Source organism: Coregonus clupeaformis, chromosome 26, assembly GCF_020615455.1.
Source record: "Coregonus clupeaformis isolate EN_2021a chromosome 26, ASM2061545v1, whole genome shotgun sequence".
Classification (NCBI taxonomy): Eukaryota; Metazoa; Chordata; class Actinopteri; order Salmoniformes; family Salmonidae; genus Coregonus; species Coregonus clupeaformis.
This window is the reverse complement of record NC_059217.1, coordinates 35151917-35173279: the sequence shown is the minus strand read 5'-3', so window position 1 is coordinate 35173279 and position 21363 is coordinate 35151917. Positions and strand designations below refer to the sequence as shown.

The 21363-nt window shown below is 41.5% G+C and overlaps 5 non-coding genes across 5 annotated transcripts; all 5 read right to left on the bottom strand.

Moving 5' to 3' along the window:
- Nucleotides 1-13524: 13524 nt before the first annotated feature.
- Nucleotides 13525-13687, bottom strand: LOC121540952. The gene has a single exon (XR_005995600.2). It is a non-coding gene; the product is annotated as a U1 spliceosomal RNA (small nuclear RNA).
- A 1605-nt stretch (nt 13688-15292) lies between these two features.
- Nucleotides 15293-15456, bottom strand: LOC121540940. The gene has a single exon (XR_005995589.2). It is a non-coding gene; the product is annotated as a U1 spliceosomal RNA (small nuclear RNA).
- A 1606-nt stretch (nt 15457-17062) lies between these two features.
- Nucleotides 17063-17226, bottom strand: LOC121541061. Its single transcript, XR_005995702.2, has one exon. It is a non-coding gene; the product is annotated as a U1 spliceosomal RNA (small nuclear RNA).
- A 1604-nt stretch (nt 17227-18830) lies between these two features.
- On the bottom strand, nt 18831-18994 carry LOC121541049. Its single transcript, XR_005995691.2, has one exon. It is a non-coding gene; the product is annotated as a U1 spliceosomal RNA (small nuclear RNA).
- Nucleotides 18995-20597: 1603 nt separating this feature from the next.
- On the bottom strand, nt 20598-20760 carry LOC121565408. Its single transcript, XR_006000538.2, has one exon. It is a non-coding gene; the product is annotated as a U1 spliceosomal RNA (small nuclear RNA).
- Between the last annotated feature and the right edge of the window lie 603 nt (nt 20761-21363).

Genomic DNA, 21363 nt, shown 5'->3' with positions numbered 1-21363 from the left:
GCCCGTATCCTTAAAGATTCTGAGAATCCTCTCAGAGAGCTCCTAACTTAACCTAAAATTCCTTGCCAGGAGTTTTAGCTTAGAAGTGATTCCAGAACATTTTCAGTGAACTCTGAGCCAGGAATGGATGAAAAATCCTATCTTAGTGAGGAGGTGTGGTTGACCCTGTTGCTAGGTATGAGTCATCATTTCAAAAGCCGTGATTGGTTGATCCTACAAGTTTGATGAAAATGAACTTTTGGTGATAATGAGCAAAGGATGTACCCTCAAATCAATAAACATAATTATACACTCTAATCTTATGCAGACTATAATTGTAAATAATATTTCACATTCAAGAAAATATCTGGAAAATGAATAGTAAGCTGTAGGGGTTATAGCCTAACATTAGAATCTAAAATATGTGAAAACTTAAGCTCATTACACCCTGTTCAAATAATGATTTGTGTCTCATTTGCTCATATTAATATCCTAGCTGGCATATTTTGTACTTTCACTTCCATATGGACCCCATTGAAAACAAGATGGCCTATCTCAAGGGGCTGTCCTTAATGAAGTAGAAATTGCAACGTTACAACTCAGTGTGAACTTAACGAGGTAACACAGCTCAGCTTTTTAACAATGTCTGTGATTGCTGGCATGGTCTATTTATGAAGGCTTGTTAACAAATATCCTACAAACACAGAAAATGGAGAAAAAAAGGAATGCAAGGCGAACTGGACTGAGGAGCAAGGTTTGTTGCTGGCCCAGTTGGTGAACGAACATAAAGGTATGTTACGAGGAAAAATTTGGCCCAACTGTCACTAGCCAAGGCAAGAGGCGCGCCTGGGACACAATATCCCAAACAATCAATGCCTCTTTTCCACTGGTGGTGCGGACAGGCGTGATTGTGAGAAAAGGTGGTATGTGCTGCAGTCCAAGGCAAAAGATGAGATTGCAGCACACATAGCGGGAATCCTCACTCACAGGTGAGCAAAATACTATGGCCTACCACATAATCTGGCAATTTGCTCCCTGCTGGCAAAGTTAATTTACATGCCTAAGTACTGTGTTCATTGACTGTTTCTTTCTAGGGGGGTGGACCACCTGCAAAGCGGCTGTCCCAGGTGGCCGACACTGTCTTTCAAGTCCTGGGACACTCTGAGGTCAGTGTCACCGGGCTGCCAACAGGCATTGACACGTCAATGATGCAGGCCCTTGAAATGCAGCAAAGGTAGGACACAGGGTTATTCATATCAACAGTGTTTATTCATTGCAGAAGCCATTTCATGTGTTATCCATGCTCATTGTATTAAATTAATTTAATCAAAACAATAATTAAACTAGGCCTATGTATTTCTGTAGCATGGAGCCATCACAAGAACCGGCCCTCAAGTTTGCCGCCTGAACCATCTGCAGCTGCTACTCAGGATAGCCCGGCGGATCAAACACCATTCCCATCCGCAGCACCTGCTCCGTCAGCATCCCTGCAGGAGAGAAGATTGCAACTCACAATTGATGTGTTTGAACAACAACAAAAAAGTCCTTTCCCTTCAGGGAGGAGTACTACCTTTAAAATTGAACACCTAAAAAATAAACCATTTAGAGATTGTGTTCTGTGTCTTGCATTTAACAGTTGCAGGTGATGTGCAGTAAAACTGTAGTAGTTCTTAATACCATCACAAGTTCTCAAATGACATGGGGCTACAGCTTGCCTGAAATGTAAATTTGTGAAGTTTGCCCTGTAAGGCAGTCCACTCTGGGCTAGGTTCCCCTGTGGAATGTGAATATCTTCTTCACCACCATCCTCATCGTTGTCTCCATCCTCATCCTCATCGCCATCCTCCAGAGGTTCTGCAATCTGTCTAACCTTGCAAATATTGTGTAATATTGCACAGGCTATGATGAGTTTGCTGACTTTTTTCAGGCCTCAGCCGCACCTCTCCGTGGAGAACATGAAAGCGCCTCTTAAGCTGGCCTATGCCACGCTCCACCACCGCTCTTGTTGTCTTGTGGGCCCTACAATAGAATACAGACCTTTAATTATTTGATGGAAATATTGCACTACTTGGATGCTCTAACATATTGCTTGCATTTCATTTCCATGATTTTTGTATTGTTTGGCTTACCTGTTATAGTTTAGTTGGGGCCCTTGGCGTGGCTGGAGGTAAGGTGTAAGGAGCCATGGTTTGCATGGGTAGCCACTGTCCCCTAACAAGTTGCAATTAGCTGGCACATAGCGTCTCTCAAAAGCTGTCTGATGCCACTCTCGGAGAGCATTCTCGCATCATGTGTGGAGCCTGGCCATTTAGCCACAATGTCCAAAATCTTCCAGGCCGCATTGAACACTATTTGCACATTGATGCTGTGGAAATTCTTCCTGTTAACAAAGACAGCCTCGTCCTCTGATGGCGATTATTCTCACATGTGTTCCATCAATTACACCCACAACGCCAGGGAATCCTGCAATGTCCATAAATGCCCTTTTATGTGTGTGTAAAGTGCGGGCATCCAGCGGGAATGAAACAAATTGTGTCACAATATTAGGTTGTGACAAAGCTGTCAGTGTTTGGGTGATGACTCTGCTGACGGAGGATTGGGACAGACCCAAGTCATCACTGCTGCATTGTTGCATTTTCCCTGTTGCCAAATACCTCAGGGTTGTGATTACTTTCTTCTCCGGTGTAATAGCGTTGTGGCGTCGAGTTGGTGAAGTAATTGCATCTCTAAGGAGATCCACCACAAACATGATTCCTGCACGATCCAATCTGTAGCGTCTCAATAATTCCCTGTCATCCAGTGTTTGCAGGACATCTCTCCTGCCTCCTCTGTTGGCCATTTTGTGCAGCTGCTTAGGGTAACTCCTAAGCCACTAAAAAGTCCTCTTCCCTGCTCTTAGCAGATCTCGCCTTAGGAGCCCTTTTAAGCGCTAGGACTCTTGAGGAATAGCTTTTATATTAACTGGGATTTTCGTGTCACTTTTAGGGGAAATTCTAAGAAAACGTCATGCCTCTGAGAATTTTCTTAGAATTTGGCCGCTAGGAGCCACTTTTTGCACAAAAATTCTTTAGAGATACGGGCCCAGATCTTCTGAAAGGTCAGAGGGGTCAGCGGGAGGTCTCAACTGAACCACAAACCAAATGAAGATACTGTTCACTTACTCACCCATCCTTGAGGTAACACTGGACTAAATCAACCACTGAGTACTGTCATGATTATTTTACATATTTTACCTTTATTTTACCTGGAGGTTTTTGAGGTGTGACAGAACCTCCTTGGAAAGATGCCAGCGAGAATGTTTTCCCAAAGAGGGTTGGGATCAATTCCGATCCCATTCCATTCCAAGGATGAGAATTTTGAATTTCAGTTGACTTTTTGAATGGACTGAATTTAAAATGGAGCATAATGATCCTGATCCCAAGTGACCGTTACACATTTCTCATAACCTGTCTTTGATGATCTGAGGGAGAGAGTGTGACATAGCTCTGTTACAGTCTGATAAAGGATTGCTGTTTCAGCTGTGTGCGCGCACACACACACACACACACACACACACACACACACACACACACACACCCCAGTTCAGGAATGCAGACTACGATGAATTCCCTTACAAAGTGCTAACGATGGAATATCAGTTTCACCTCCGGTCTGTGGTGTATTTAAACTGGTAACAATGTTGAATACTATGAAGACACAACCCAAAAAACATCTGAAATACCACACTGTAATATGTTGGTCCTCGGTAGCTCAGTTAGTATAGCATGGTGCTTGCAACACCAGGATGGTGGGTTCGATTCCTGGGACCACCCTTGTGTAAAAATGTATGCACGTATGACTGTAAATTGCTTTGGATGAAAGCGTCTGCTAAATGGCTAATGTTAACATCACCTTTTGAAACATTTCAGTTTTAGTCAGGCGTTACCATTCTCCCAAGTCCTGAACGAACGTGAGGAAGCCTGGAAATGGAGGCTCTGTCTGTACCACAAGCTAAATCAATTTTAGCAACATTATCTTACATACAGAATACCTGCAGATTTCCAACACAGTATCTATATACAGTGGGGGAAAAAAGTATTTAGTCAGCCACCAATTGTGCAAGTTCTCCCACTTAACAAGATGAGAGAGGCCTGTAATTTTCATCATATGTACACGTCAACTATGACAGACAAAATGAGAAAAAAAATCCAGAAAATCACATTGTAGGATTTTAATGAATTTATTTGCAAATTATGGTGGAAAATAAGTATTTGGTCAATAACTAAAGTTTCTCAATACTTTGTTATATACCCTTTGTTGGCAATGACACAGGTCAAACGTTTTCTGTAAGTCTTCACAAGGTTTTCACACACTGTTGCTGATATGTTGGCCCATTCCTCCATGCAGATCTCCTCTAGAGCAGTGATGTTTTGGGGCTGTCGCTAAGCAACACGGACTTTCAACTCCCTCCAAAGATTTTCTATGGGGTTGAGATCTGGAGACTGGCTAGGCCACTCCAGGACCTTGAAATGCTTCTTACGAAGCCACTCCTTTGTTGCCCGGGCGGTGTGTTTGGGATCATTGTTATGCTGAAAGACCCAGCCACGTTTCATCTTCAATGCCCTTGCTGATGGAAGGAGGTTTTCACTCAAAATCTCACGATACATGGCCCCATTCATTCTTTCCTTTACACGGATCAGTCGTCCTGGTCCCTTTGCAGAAAAAACAGCCCCAAAGCATGATGTTTCCACCCCCATGCTTCACAGTAGGTATGGTGTTCTTTGGATGCAACTCAGCATTCTTTGTCCTCCAAACACGACGAGTTGAGTTTTTACCAAAAAGTCATATTTTGGTTTCATCTGACCATATGACATTCTCCCAATCCTCTTCTGGATCATCCAAATGCACTCTAGCAAACTTCAGACGGGCCTGGACATGTACTGGCTTAAGCAGGGGGACACGTCTGGCACTGCAGGATTTGAGTCCCTGGCGGCGTAGTGTGTTACTGATGGTAGGCTTTGTTACTTTGGTCCCAGCTCTCTGCAGGTCATTCACTAGGTCCCCCGTGTGGTTCTGGGATTTTTGCTCACCGTTCTTGTGATCATTTTGACCCCACGGGGTGAGATCTTGCGTGGAGCCCCAGATCGAGGGACATTATCAGTGGTCTTGTATGTCTTCCATTTCCTAATAATTGCTCCCACAGTTGATTTCTTCAAACCAAGCTGCTTACCTATTGCAGATTCAGTCTTCCCAGCCTGGTGCAGGTCTACAATTTTGTTTCTGGTGTCCTTTGACAGCTCTTTGGTCTTGGCCATAGTGGAGTTTGGAGTGTGACTGTTTGAGGTTGTGGACAGGTGTCTTTTATACTGATAACAAGTTCAAACAGGTGCCATTAATACAGGTAACGAGTGGAGGACAGAGGATCCTCTTAAAGAAGAAGTTACAGGTCTGTGAGAGCCAGAAATCTTGCTTGTTTGTAGGTGACCAAATACTTATTTTCCACCATAATTTGCAAATAAATTCATAAAAATCCTACAATGTGATTTTCTGGATTTTTCTTTCTCAATTTGTCTGTCATAGTTGACGTGTACATATGATGAAAATTACAGGCCTCTCTCATCTTTTTTAAGTGGGAGAACTTGCACAATTGGTGGCTGACTAAATACTTTTCCCCCACTGTAACTGGTATGTTGTTCTGTACAGTAGTTATATGACTGTGGTATGCTGGTGTCATTGAACTCATTGCGTCTGGTTTTGGTATTCCTTCAGGACCAATGATAAAACCTCCACCACTCAGAAGAAGGTGAACCTGGTGTTGGACAGAATCAGCCAACTGAAGTGGAAGTCTGCAGGGAACGTGGAGGAGGAGATCAGGGTGAGGTTGGATGACATGGCTCAGATGGTTGGCCGGACTGAGCTAGGGGATCTCCAGCCAGACATGACTCAGATGGTTGGTTGGACTGAGCTAGGGGATCCCCAGCCAAAACGTTTGAAAACCACTGCTCTAGTATACACAGATGGTTGAGACTGCCACATAGAAGCATTACGATCTTACTATCTTGTATGTTATACTAATGCATTCATATATTTGTAAATACCTATGTATTTCAGTGTAAAGGAAAGAAAAGTAAAGTTGGGTAACTTAATGTGTCTGTCTGTGAGGCGGGTTGTGATGAGAGTGTTGTTGGACCCGTTGTTGGACCTGTTGTAGGACCTGTTGTAGGACCTGTTGTTGGACCTGTTGTAGGACCTGTTGTTGGACCTGTTGTTGGACCTGTTGTTGGACCCGTTGTAGGACTATGCTGCTAAGGCCAAGGAGCTTCAGAAGAGAGGAGCCGAGGTGGAGAGAGAGGTGTCACAGCTGAAGACAGCTGGAGCATAAGACCATGCTACAGTACAACACAATACAGTACAACACAATACAGTACAGTACAATGCAGTACAGTACAGTACAATACAATACAGTACAATACAGTACAACACAGTACAGTACAATACAACACAGTACAGTACAATACAATACAGTACAATACAGTACAGTACAATACAGTACAGTACAGTACAGTACAGTACAGTACAATACAGTACAACACAGTACAGTACAATACAACACAGTACAACACAGTACAGTACAATACAACACAGTACAGTACAATACAATACAGTACAATACAGTACAATACAATACAGTACAATACAGTACAACACAGTACAGTACAATACAACACAGTACAGTACAATACAATACAGTACAATACAGTACAGTACAATACAGTACAATACAGTACAACACAGTACAGTACAATACAGTACAGTACAATACAACACTGTACAGTACAGTACAATACAGTACAACACAGTACAGTACAATACAGTACAGTACAATACAACACTGTACAGTACAGTACAATACAGTACAGTACAATACAGTACAGTACAATACAACACTGTACAGTACAGTACAATACAGTACAGTACAATACAGTACAATACAGTACAACACAGTACAGTACAATACAGTACAGTACAATACAACACTGTACAGTACAGTACAATACAGTACAATACAATACAGTACAGTACAATACAGTACTCCCAGCAGGAGATTTGTACTTGTTTTCTCCTTACGTACATGGAGTGACGGCCAGCTCGGACTCATTTCATCTTACTAGTACTGATTTTGCAGATGGCGTTATTTTTGGGGTGATCGTTAAATGTGGTTGTTTTACCTACTTTAGTTGAATGCACTGAGTGTGTATGTGTGTCCTGCAGCGTGGTCGGAGTCTGGCGGAGGTGTGTTACAAGGCACAGACAGACATGAAGACTGTTCAGGAGGAACTGGACAGGAGACAGGAAGAACTCTCACATTGAAATTCAAAGTCAATTAACTAATAATAATCAAGGTGGATTATGGTCCTAAACCAAATCCCGAGCTGGCCGTCACAGGCTGGCTCAGGTGGAGGCGAGCTTGAAGTCGCCATCGAGGAGGAAGAGCATTTCCACAAGTGCGTAGGGATCTAGAAGTCATTTTGGGATTTGGTTTAGGACCATAATCCACCTTGATTATTATTAGTTAATTGACTTTGAATTTCAATGTGTTGGCATGCAGAAGGTTGTGAGTTTGATCCTAGGTTGGGAAAGACAAACGCTGTTATATTTTTTTCTACTAATATTCCACCCATCTCCTGTGTATTCTAACCTCCTCTCTCCCTGCTAGAGTAACACAGTGCTGAGCCAGGAGAAGGAGGAGGAGGAGGAGGAGGAGGAGAAGGAGGAGGAGGAGAAGGAGGAGGAGGAGGAGGAGGAGGAGCAGGAGGAGGAGGAGGGGGAGGAGAAGGAGGAGGAGGAGGAGGAGGAGAGAGGAGGCCTGGGGACAGGTGAATGAGCTGATGCAGGAGAGGGAGGAACTGAGGGAACAGGTACTGGAGCTGGATGTACTACAGTACACATAATGCTCTGTACTACAGTACCCATAATGCTCTGTACTACAGTACCCATAATGATGTACTACAGAACCCATAATGATGTATGCAATACCATTAAATGCTATGTACTACAGTACACATAACAATGTACTAAAGTACCCATAATGCTCTGTACTACAGTACCCATAATGCTCTGTACTACAGTACCATAATGCTCTGTACTACAGTACCCATAATGCTCTGTACTACAGTACCCATAATGCTATGTACTACAGTACCCATAATGATGTACTACAGAGCCCATAATGATGTACTAAAGTACCCATAATGCTCTGTACTACAGTACCCATAATGATCCTTAATAAATACAAATAATGTTGTATTGCAAGACCCATAATGCTCTATACTACAGAACCCATAATGATCTACTACAATGCCCATAATCCTCTGTACAACATATCAGGGCCCATATTCATACAATGTCTCAGAGTAGGAGGACTGATCTAGGATCAATTGCCTCTTGTCCATTTAACATGATAGTAGTGTCCTGTCTCCTCACCGACCCAGGTGGAGGAGCTGGAGAGCAAGGTGGAGCAGCTGGAGAGCAAGGTGGAGCAGCTGGAGAGCAAGGTGGAGGAGCTGGAGAGCAAGGTGGAGCAGCTCAACCTCGTCATCAAGGACTCCAAAACCCTGCGGAGACAGCTGGTGAAATGCATAGAGCAACTCAAGGTGAGGTAGAGAGAGGGAGCGAAAGACAATCAGAAAAAGAAAGCTCACACATTAAGACAATTATAGACTGAATGAATTTAGGAGATATGTGAAAATGTATTCCACATACAGTGATTCGCATTGGAGTCATTTACATGACCTTGGAACATGTTTTAAAACCCACATTTTATGCAAATGTCACTTAAATATGAATCATTGTTCATGTTTAGACAATTATTGTTTACATATCATGAATGGTTATTGACAATTTTCTACTATTACGTGGGGGACTCGCTGTTTATTATCTATGCATAGTCACTTTACCCCGACCTACATGTACCTAGCCTCCTGTAGCTCAGTTGGTAGAGCATGGCGCTTGCAACGCCAGGGTTGTGGGTTCGATTCCCACGGGGGGCCAGTATGAAAAATGTATGCACTCACTAACTGTAAGTCGGTCTGGATATGAGCATCTGCTAAATATGTAAAATGTGATGTACAAATTACCTCAATTACCTTGACTAACCTGTACCCCCGCACATTGACCCGGAACCCCCTGTATATAGCCTCTCTTTATTGTGTAACTTTTTAACTTTACTTTATTTAGTAAATATTTTCTTAACTCTATTTTCTTAACTGCATTGTTGGTTAAGGGCTTGTAAGTAAGCATTTCACGGTAAGGTCTACACCTGTTGTATTCGGCGTATGTAACAAATACAATTTTATTTTATTTATTTAGAACATTTTCCAAAATTCTGTGACCCGGAATTATTATTTTTGTGTTGCTGATCATGTGATGAGTTCGCAAATCAAATGTCCACTTGTGCTGCCACTGGACAGCAAAAAACAAGTAAGTTAACGTTTATTTATTGTAATTTTAAATTTGTTTGTAGTAGGTAAGTGTTGCGTTAGATTACATACTGTAGCTACTGCAATCGTTATTTCAAATTAATTATGGTGACTTCACAGCAATCGCTAGCTAGCCGAAATGTAGCTAGCTAGCATGCTCAGCTAAATACAAATCCCCCTAGATACAGCCATGTCTCATGGTCACGTCACGAGATGTGTATTTGAAAGAGGAATATAATAATACAAATTAAATGCAGTTTCCATTCTCCCCATTTAGATTTTCTGGATCAGCACAGAAATGCCCTTATCCAGACGGTGAGACAAAGGCGTTTCCTAACAGACCTGCTAACTTTCTTTGTTGTTACTTTTAAGGTCAGAACCAAGATGCAGTGCCCTCCAGCAGGAAGAGAGGCAAGAACCAATCGTCCTCCAGCAGACAGAGAGGCAAGAACCAATCGTCCTCCAGCAGACAGAGAGGCAAGAACCAATCGTCCTCCAGCTCAGGGTCAAGCTGCACTATTCACAGCCCTGTGTAATGTTACACGTCATTGCATTGCTGGACTTCATGTATTTGTATTGTTAAAAAAAAAGTACAAATAAAAGGAAACGTATGGTTTAAACATGTCTTTTAATGTTTTATTTGATTTAGCTGTTAGTGATAATTCCTAAGTGTTAGTACAATTGTGTTTACATCATTAAGCCTTTGTGTTATAAATGACCAAAGGGGTCTGACCTGCAACAAGCCAACAGGAAACTAGAGAGAAAGGTGAAGCAGATGATGATGAGCACATATCAATGCAGAACCAGGAAGACCAGGTGAAGTGGAACACTTACGGTCGGTCAAAATAGTTACTTTAGCACTTTATTTGAACTGTACGTCATAAGTACTCCTGAGTGGCGCAGTGGTCTAAGGCACTGCATCGCAGTGCTAACTGTGCCACTAGAGATCCTGGTTCGAATCCAGGCTCTGTCGCAGCCGGCCGCTACCGGGAGGCTCATGGGCCGTGCACAATTGGCCCAGCGTCGTCCAGGGTAGGGGAGGGAATGGCCGGCAGGGATGTAGCTCAGTTGATAGAGCATGGTGTTTGCAACGCCAGGGTTGTGGGTTCGATTCCCACGGGGGGGCCAGTATAAAAAATATGTATTCACTAACTGTAAGTCGCTCTGGATAAGAGTGTCTGCTAAATGACTCAAATGTAATAAGTGTTGTATTACAGTCATAAACCTGACATTACAAATGTTTTAAGATGTCATGACATCTTTATGTCTCTGAACGTCAAGGGGCAAATTCAGATAAAGTGTTACCAGAGTTACAGGAAGACACAGGTGTAATTCACATCCATTGAGGACTTTGCATTGGCCAATACATGAACATCCTACCTATGAACACCTCTTATAGCTGACCCAGAATCTGAAGACGGACAAGTACTAATGTAGCCGATGTGAAACGTTGACGTCACCCGCTCTTGAGACCTTGAAGTAGTTGTTTCCCTTGCTCCGCAAGGACCGCAGCTTTTGTGGAACGACGGGTAACAATGCTTCGTGGGTGTGTTCAGAGGGTCCCTGGTTTGAGCCCAGGTTGGGGCAAGGAGCGGGACGGAAGCAACACTGTTACGCTAATACAGCCATTACAGACAGACTTAAAAACAACACATCAATGAATTTTTTTTTTTTTAAACGATGTACTGTAACTTCCTGTCCTCTCCATCAAGGGGCTGAAGACGTAAGTACTGATACAGCCATTACAGACACAACAATAGACGGACAAATTTACAACAACACATCATCAACTAACTGTAACCAGGGATGGAATTGAAGGATTTTGGGCACTGGGCAGCCTGGCTAGTAGACTGCGATTTTCTACTAGCCTGGATGACATTCAGGTCCAGAATTTGGGCCATGCGTTGTTCGAAAATAAAAAGAAACACTGGCCTAGTGGGCTAGTTTGGCACATTTTCGACTAGCCCGGTCTGAAAAGTACTATCTTTATTTCCATCCCTGACTGTTACCCACCCTCTCCTCTCCTAGCTGAACCAGAGGCTGAAGACTGCGAAGAGACCGATGGATGGGGCTGAGCAGGAGATAGAGCGACTGTAAAACTCGTAAAGAGGAAGTTACAGAGAGATCTGGATGAACAGATGGGAGATCAACGACCAGGTCCTCAGCCAGCTCAACGCCCTGCGCTCAGAGATGAGGTGAGTTGAGAGAAAGGTTGCGCGTTCGAATCTCATCATGGACAACTTTAGCTACTTTGCTAATAATTTAGATAGCATGTTAGCTAACCCTTCCCCTAACCCTTACACCTAACTCCTAAACTTAACCCTAACCTTAACCCCTAGCCTAGCTAACATTAGCATTAGCCACCTAGCTACCTAGCTGATGTTAGCCACAACAAATTAGAATTCGTAACATTTCATAAGTTTTGCAAATTTGCCACATATTGTACCTTTTTGTAAATTCGTAACATATTGCTGGTTTTACAAATTCGTAACATATCATATGAAATGGATTGTGGACATTCACCAATGTAATACATACCATATGAAACGTAACATATGATACTAAATGGAGTGTCTCGTAATTACGACCAGAAGAATAATACTAAATGCTCTGAGACCAGGTTGATGTTTTAATTTTTGACTTCAGTTTTTGTACCGTGCGTTATTGTCGTTTTATAATGCTTCTGGTCTTTTCCTTTTTCAGGCATAAGCAACAGAAATCGGCTCCTGAGGATCCTGAAGGATGATGATGCGGTCTATGAGGATGACATCAACTCTGACTGACTTGCTTACTTCTAGTCCCCTGTAGCTCAGTTGGTAGAGCATGGCGCTTGCAAGGCCAGGGTTGTGGGTTCGTTTCCCACGGGGGGGCCAGTATGAAAAATGTATGCACTCACTAACTGTAAGTCGCTCTAGATAAGAGCATCTGCTAAATGACAAAAATGTAAATGTTGTGACAAATTTGGTACACATGTTGCAAACAGTGTCAAGACTCAACATATGCAAGAACATTCATATCGACCACACGGTGGCGCTATAATAACATACTATGCCATTTAGCAGAAGTTTTCAACTTTTATCCAAAGCGACTTACAGTCATGTGTGCATACATTTTTACGTATGGGTGGTCCTGGGGATCGAACCCACTACCCTGGCGTTACAAGCGCCATGCTCTACCAATTGAGCTACAGAGGACCACAGGCACACGTTCATATCTCTTGATCTGTTTGACTCAAAGTGCTGAAATTTGGGCAAGCTATGTACATGCATGCATTGGACATGCGACTGAAATGTTGCAGGTAATGAGAGCGCTTGGCATGAAGCGCTAGTCTACACCCATTCAGCATGTCTCATTGATCTCTATTGTTCAAACCCATGGCAATAGCTTTCACTCTGGCAACTCAAATAGCTTCATGGTTTCCAGGGCTGAGAGTGAGACCAGGGGGGTAAAAGAGGCATTTTGGGCTAAAATGTGTTAAATAGCAATTGGAAGTTCTGGATGAAACTGGTAAAAGGAAAATGACATTAGAACATTTTAATACTTTCAAACGGTAACATCATTTAGTTTTACTTTATGATTTTCCAACATGCTGATTCTACCGTTTCAGTGGATTACGTTTCTAATTGCTGCAAATATTTCTAAAAACATGTTGTTAGTGACAATGTGTTATTGTACTTACAAAACAACACACAGCAGCAGAGACAGTTGATCATCTGGCAGAAGTGTGCCTGTTACAATGGGGACATAGCGCCTCCTACTGGATGAAATCAGGAAACGTTTACAAGGACTAACTAGGCCCGACCCTGATAAGCTTAATGAGTTTATGGTAAAGTATATAAAGTTATTGTCTTAAAAACAAGTAAATTGAACCAAACATAGCAGCATACCATTTTCATGAATTATGCTAAAATGTACAATTGACAAACAGTTGTATTTTACATCTTTTTCTAACAGTATAAATTCTTGAACCCCTGTTGCAAACACTAAAACCAGGAAGAGGCCGAACATTTCCCCACACCAATCAAGAAATTCGAGCATCAAAAAGACGAACCAGTCTTATCCACAATTTATTTTTTACAATGAAATCAGGGGAGAGCGCGAACGCAGTCCCCACTACCAGAAATTATGCAATCGAGATTTCCACATTTGGGAAATTCGCAAGGGGTCAGCACAGCCGGAGTGCAATGGCTGAGCCTCACCCTGGGTGAACCGCCTTCTTGATCACGGTATCTCCCTTGCCAGGTAAGTATGAGTTGTACACGGTCAATGTGGGATAGTCCTTCCCGTGCGAACGTTTTAGGTTCATGGTTTTAGCACCACGGCTATTGACAGAAAAACAAGTAATTTCAATGGACGTTCAGTGCTATTTTGTCTACTTGTAGATGGAGAGGTGAAAACACGTTTTAACTGTTATTTTACTCGTAAATGATGAGTGTTTCGCAATTTTCCCAGGATGCAATTCTGTAGAAATTATCGTAACAAAACATTTTTATTAAACGTCTGTCTGATAGCCGAAAGTACAATACATTATTATAAATAACCCTGAGTACAACCAAAACACACATAAAGCCAAGTGAATGGAATTTGTGATTTTATTTAGCTTTTCTCGTCTCGTGGTTCTTTTGTCTTCGAGAGATAAGCCAGACTGCAGTTCCACTATGGAACACTAGTGGGCACACTCCCCAGTCCCACACACTCACCCATACAGGCACATTGAAACAGGGACCACTGATAAAGCGTTAGAATTACAGAGTATAGTCAAAGATTACTTATAACTAAACCAAGATAGACCACAGCCTGACGTTTCCAATGGGAACTAATGAGCCACAGTGGGCAGAACAAGCAAGGAGGGGGCAGAGCCAAGCACGAGCTAGCGAGATCCTATTGGCGCGTTTCTAGCATTTTTTAGCACATTTGTACATTAATGGTTGGTTAAGACGGGACCCACGAGTGCACTTTGATAGCCTATGCAATAACTATTCAAATGACCGGTGATTTCTTGGTTCTTTGAGGTACACTGTATTTTCAGATGACAACGAAAGTATTTCGATGAAGTTTGGTGAAGAAATCTTTAATATATAAACAGTCATTTTTTCACAGAGCACATCCATAATGCAGAATGTCACATACATAATGGTACATTTTCCTCTCTAAAGTTTATATGACAATTTCTATATTTTCATCATTGTTGTTTTTGTGTGTTGCCAAGCCTTTATTTTCAAAGTGACTATTAATATTTTACCCTAAGACTTTGACATTCAAAGACGTTTGGGGCGCAGATTGCTTAGTGGTTAAGAGTGTTTTGCTAGTAACCGAAAGATCGCTGGTTCTAATCCCCGAGCTGACTAGGTGAAAAATCTGTTGATGTACCCTTGAGCAAGGCACTTAACCCTAATTGCTCCTGTAAATTGCTCTGGATAAGAGCGTCTGCTAAATGACTAAAATGTAATGTAAATATTTGCTGATGTGTCTATTCTCCCCAAAATGCCTGTCCATTTCCGTCACATCCATAACACAAGTTCTGTTGTTCTGTTACTTCAAACTGGTATTACTTAGAACTTTTTATTTTTATGTCTACACTTCCCCCATAATTAATAGCATACCATTTTCATTAATTATGCTAAAATGTACAATTGACAAACAGTTGTATTTTACTTCTTTTTCTAACAGTAGAAAACAGCACATGAATCGGATTCAGCATCGACAGACTGTTGATTCTTGAACCCCTAAACAGCAGAGCTGCTACAAACGCTAAAACCAGGAAGAGGCCGAACATTTCCCCAAACCAATCAAGAAATTCGAGCATCAAAAAGACGAACCAGTCTTATCCACAATTTATTTTTTTACAATGAAATCAGGGGAGAGCGCGAACGCAGTCCCCCACTACCAGAAATTATGCAATCGAGATTTCCACATTTGGGAAATTCGCAGGGGTCAGCACAGCCAGAGTGCAATGGCTGAGCCTCACCCTGGGTGAACCGCCTTCTTGATCACGGTATCTCCCTTGCCAGGTAAGTATGAGTTGTACACGGTCAATGTGGGATAGTCCTTCCCGTGCGAACGTTTTAGGTTCATGGTTTTAGCACCACGGCTATTGACAGAAAAACAAGTAATTTCAATGGACGTTCAGTGCTATTTTGTCTACTTGTAGATGGAGAGGTGAAAACACGTTTTAACTGTTATTTTACTCGTAAATGATGAGTGTTTCGCAATTTTCCCAGGATGCAATTCTGTAGAAATTATCGTAACAAAACATTTTTATTAAACGTCTGTCTGATAGCCGAAAGTACAATACATTATTATAAATAACCCTGAGTACAACCAAAACACACATAAAGCCAAGTGAATGGAATTTGTGATTTTATTTAGCTTTTCTCGTCTCGTGGTTCTTTTGTCTTCGAGAGATAAGCCAGACTGCAGTTCCACTATGGAACACTAGTGGGCACACTCCCCAGTCCCACACACTCACCCATACAGGCACATTGAAACAGGGACCACTGATAAAGCGTTAGAATTACAGAGTATAGTCAAAGATTACTTATAACTAAACCAAGATAGACCACAGCCTGACGTTTCCAATGGGAACTAATGAGCCACAGTGGGCAGAACAAGCAAGGAGGGGGCAGAGCCAAGCACGAGCTAGCGAGATCCTATTGGCGCGTTCTAGCATTTTTTTAGCACATTTGTACATTAATGGTTGGTTAAGACGGGACCCACGAGTGCACTTTGATAGCCTATGCAATAACTATTCAAATGACCGGTGATTTCTTGGTTCTTTGAGGTACACTGTATTTTCAGATGACAACGAAAGTATTTCGATGAAGTTTGGTGAAGAAATCTTTAATATATAAACAGTCATTTTTTCACAGAGCACATCCATAATGCAGAATGTCACATACATAATGGTACATTTTCCTCTCTAAAGTTTATATGACAATTTCTATATTTTCATCATTGTTGTTTTTGTGTGTTGCCAAGCCTTTATTTTCAAAGTGACTATTAATATTTTACCCTAAGACTTTGACATTCAAAGACGTTTGGGGCGGCAGATTGCTTAGTGGTTAAGAGTGTTTTGCTAGTAACCGAAAGATCGCTGGTTCTAATCCCCGAGCTGACTAGGTGAAAAATCTGTTGATGTACCCTTGAGCAAGGCACTTAACCCTAATTGCTCCTGTAAATTGCTCTGGATAAGAGCGTCTGCTAAATGACTAAAATGTAATGTAAATATTTGCTGATGTGTCTATTCTCCCCAAAATGCCTGTCCATTTCCGTCACATCCATAACACAAGTTCTGTTGTTCTGTTACTTCAAACTGGTATTACTTAGAACTTTTTATTTTTATGTCTACACTTCCCCCCATAATTAATAGCATACCATTTTCATTAATTATGCTAAAATGTACAATTGACAAACAGTTGTATTTTACTTCTTTTTCTAACAGTAGAAAACAGCACATGAATCGGATTCAGCATCGACAGACTGTTGATTCTTGAACCCCTAAACAGCAGAGCTGCTACAAACGCTAAAACCAGGAAGAGGCCGAACATTTCCCCAAACCAATCAAGAAATTCGAGCATCAAAAAGACGAACCAGTCTTATCCACAATTTATTTTTTTACAATGAAATCAGGGAGAGCGCGAACGCAGTCCCCCACTACCAGAAATTATGCAATCGAGATTTCCACATTTGGGAAATTCGCAGGGGTCAGCACAGCCAGAGTGCAATGGCTGAGCCTCACCCTGGGTGAACCGCCTTCTTGATCACGGTATCTCCCTTGCCAGGTAAGTATGAGTTGTACACGGTCAATGTGGGATAGTCCTTCCCGTGCGAACGTTTTAGGTTCATGGTTTTAGCACCACGGCTATTGACAGAAAAAACAAGTAATTTCAATGGACGTTCAGTGCTATTTTGTCTACTTGTAGATGGAGAGGTGAAAACACGTTTTAACTGTTATTTTACTCGTAAATGATGAGTGTTTCGCAATTTTCCCAGGATGCAATTCTGTAGAAATTATCGTAACAAAACATTTTTATTAAACGTCTGTCTGATAGCCGAAAGTACAATACATTATTATAAATAACCCTGAGTACAACCAAAACACACATAAAGCCAAGTGAATGGAATTTGTGATTTTATTTAGCTTTTCTCGTCTCGTGGTTCTTTTGTCTTCGAGAGATAAGCCAGACTGCAGTTCCACTATGGAACACTAGTGGGCACACTCCCCAGTCCCACACACTCACCCATACAGGCACATTGAAACAGGGACCACTGATAAAGCGTTAGAATTACAGAGTATAGTCAAAGATTACTTATAACTAAACCAAGATAGACCACAGCCTGACGTTTCCAATGGGAACTAATGAGCCACAGTGGGCAGAACAAGCAAGGAGGGGCAGAGCCAAGCACGAGCTAGCGAGATCCTATTGGCGCGTTCTAGCATTTTTTTAGCACATTTGTACATTAATGGTTGGTTAAGACGGGACCCACGAGTGCACTTTGATAGCCTATGCAATAACTATTCAAATGACCGGTGATTTCTTGGTTCTTTGAGGTACACTGTATTTTCAGATGACAACGAAAGTATTTCGATGAAGTTTGGTGAAGAAATCTTTAATATATAAACAGTCATTTTTTCACAGAGCACATCCATAATGCAGAATGTCACATACATAATGGTACATTTTCCTCTCTAAAGTTTATATGACAATTTCTATATTTTCATCATTGTTGTTTTTGTGTGTTGCCAAGCCTTTATTTTCAAAGTGACTATTAATATTTTACCCTAAGACTTTGACATTCAAAGACGTTTGGAGCGCAGATTGCTTAGTGGTTAAGAGTGTTTTGCTAGTAACCGAAAGATCGCTGGTTCTAATCCCCGAGCTGACTAGGTGAAAAATCTGTTGATGTACCCTTGAGCAAGGCACTTAACCCTAATTGCTCCTGTAAATTGCTCTGGATAAGAGCGTCTGCTAAATGACTAAAATGTAATGTAAATATTTGCTGATGTGTCTATTCTCCCCAAAATGCCTGTCCATTTCCGTCACATCCATAACACAAGTTCTGTTGTTCTGTTACTTCAAACTGGTATTACTTAGAACTTTTTATTTTTATGTCTACACTTCCCCCATAATTAATAGCATACCATTTTCATTAATTATGCTAAAATGTACAATTGACAAACAGTTGTATTTTACTTCTTTTTCTAACAGTAGAAAACAGCACATGAATCGGATTCAGCATCGACAGACTGTTGATTCTTGAACCCCTAAACAGCAGAGCTGCTACAAACGCTAAAACCAGGAAGAGGCCGAACATTTCCCCAAACCAATCAAGAAATTCGAGCATCAAAAAGACGAACCAGTCTTATCCACAATTTATTTTTTACAATGAAATCAGGGGAGAGCGCGAACGCAGTCCCCCACTACCAGAAATTATGCAATCGAGATTTCCACATTTGGGAAATTCGCAGGGGTCAGCACAGCCAGAGTGCAATGGCTGAGCCTCACCCTGGGTGAACCGCCTTCTTGATCACGGTATCTCCCTTGCCAGGTAAGTATGAGTTGTACACGGTCAATGTGGGATAGTCCTTCCCGTGCGAACGTTTTAGGTTCATGGTTTTAGCACCACGGCTATTGACAGAAAAACAAGTAATTTCAATGGACGTTCAGTGCTATTTTGTCTACTTGTAGATGGAGAGGTGAAAACACGTTTTAACTGTTATTTTACTCGTAAATGATGAGTGTTTCGCAATTTTCCCAGGATGCAATTCTGTAGAAATTATCGTAACAAAACATTTTTATTAAACGTCTGTCTGATAGCCGAAAGTACAATACATTATTATAAATAACCCTGAGTACAACCAAAACACACATAAAGCCAAGTGAATGGAATTTGTGATTTTATTTAGCTTTTCTCGTCTCGTGGTTCTTTTGTCTTCGAGAGATAAGCCAGACTGCAGTTCCACTATGGAACACTAGTGGGCACACTCCCCAGTCCCACACACTCACCCATACAGGCACATTGAAACAGGGACCACTGATAAAGCGTTAGAATTACAGAGTATAGTCAAAGATTACTTATAACTAAACCAAGATAGACCACAGCCTGACGTTTCCAATGGGAACTAATGAGCCACAGTGGGCAGAACAAGCAAGGAGGGGCAGAGCCAAGCACGAGCTAGCGAGATCCTATTGGCGCGTTCTAGCATTTTTTAGCACATTTGTACATTAATGGTTGGTTAAGACGGGACCCACGAGTGCACTTTGATAGCCTATGCAATAACTATTCAAATGACCGGTGATTTCTTGGTTCTTTGAGGTACACTGTATTTTCAGATGACAACGAAAGTATTTCGATGAAGTTTGGTGAAGAAATCTTTAATATATAAACAGTCATTTTTTCACAGAGCACATCCATAATGCAGAATGTCACATACATAATGGTACATTTTCCTCTCTAAAGTTTATATGACAATTTCTATATTTTCATCATTGTTGTTTTTGTGTGTTGCCAAGCCTTTATTTTCAAAGTGACTATTAATATTTTACCCTAAGACTTTGACATTCAAAGACGTTTGGGGCGGCAGATTGCTTAGTGGTTAAGAGTGTTTTGCTAGTAACCGAAAGATCGCTGGTTCTAATCCCCGAGCTGACTAGGTGAAAAATCTGTTGATGTACCCTTGAGCAAGGCACTTAACCCTAATTGCTCCTGTAAATTGCTCTGGATAAGAGCGTCTGCTAAATGACTAAAATGTAATGTAAATATTTGCTGATGTGTCTATTCTCCCCAAAATGCCTGTCCATTTCCGTCACATCCATAACACAAGTTCTGTTGTTCTGTTACTTCAAACTGGTATTACTTAGAACTTTTTATTTTTATGTCTACACTTCCCCCATAATTAATAGCATACCATTTTCATTAATTATGCTAAAATGTACAATTGACAAACAGTTGTATTTTACTTCTTTTTCTAACAGTAGAAAACAGCACATGAATCGGATTCAGCATCGACAGACTGTTGATTCTTGAACCCCTAAACAGCAGAGCTGCTACAAACGCTAAAACCAGGAAGAGGCCGAACATTTCCCCAAACCAATCAAGAAATTCGAGCATCAAAAAGACGAACCAGTCTTATCCACAATTTATTTTTTTACAATGAAATCAGGGAGAGCGCGACGCAGTCCCCCACTACCAGAAATTATGCAATCGAGATTTCCACATTTGGGAAATTCGCAGGGGTCAGCACAGCCAGAGTGCAATGGCTGAGCCTCACCCTGGGTGAACCGCCTTCTTGATCACGGTATCTCCCTTGCCAGGTAAGTATGAGTTGTACACGGTCAATGTGGGATAGTCCTTCCCGTGCGAACGTTTTAGGTTCATGGTTTTAGCACCACGGCTATTGACAGAAAAACAAGTAATTTCAATGGACGTTCAGTGCTATTTTGTCTACTTGTAGATGGAGAGGTGAAAACACGTTTTAACTGTTATTTTACTCGTAAATGATGAGTGTTTCGCAATTTTCCCAGGATGCAATTCTGTAGAAATTATCGTAACAAAACATTTTTATTAAACGTCTGTCTGATAGCCGAAAGTACAATACATTATTATAAATAACCCTGAGTACAACCAAAACACACATAAAGCCAAGTGAATGGAATTTGTGATTTTATTTAGCTTTTCTCGTCTCGTGGTTCTTTTGTCTTCGAGAGATAAGCCAGACTGCAGTTCCACTATGGAACACTAGTGGGCACACTCCCCAGTCCCACACACTCACCCATACAGGCACATTGAAACAGGGACCACTGATAAAGCGTTAGAATTACAGAGTATAGTCAAAGATTACTTATAACTAAACCAAGATAGACCACAGCCTGACGTTTCCAATGGGAACTAATGAGCCACAGTGGGCAGAACAAGCAAGGAGGGG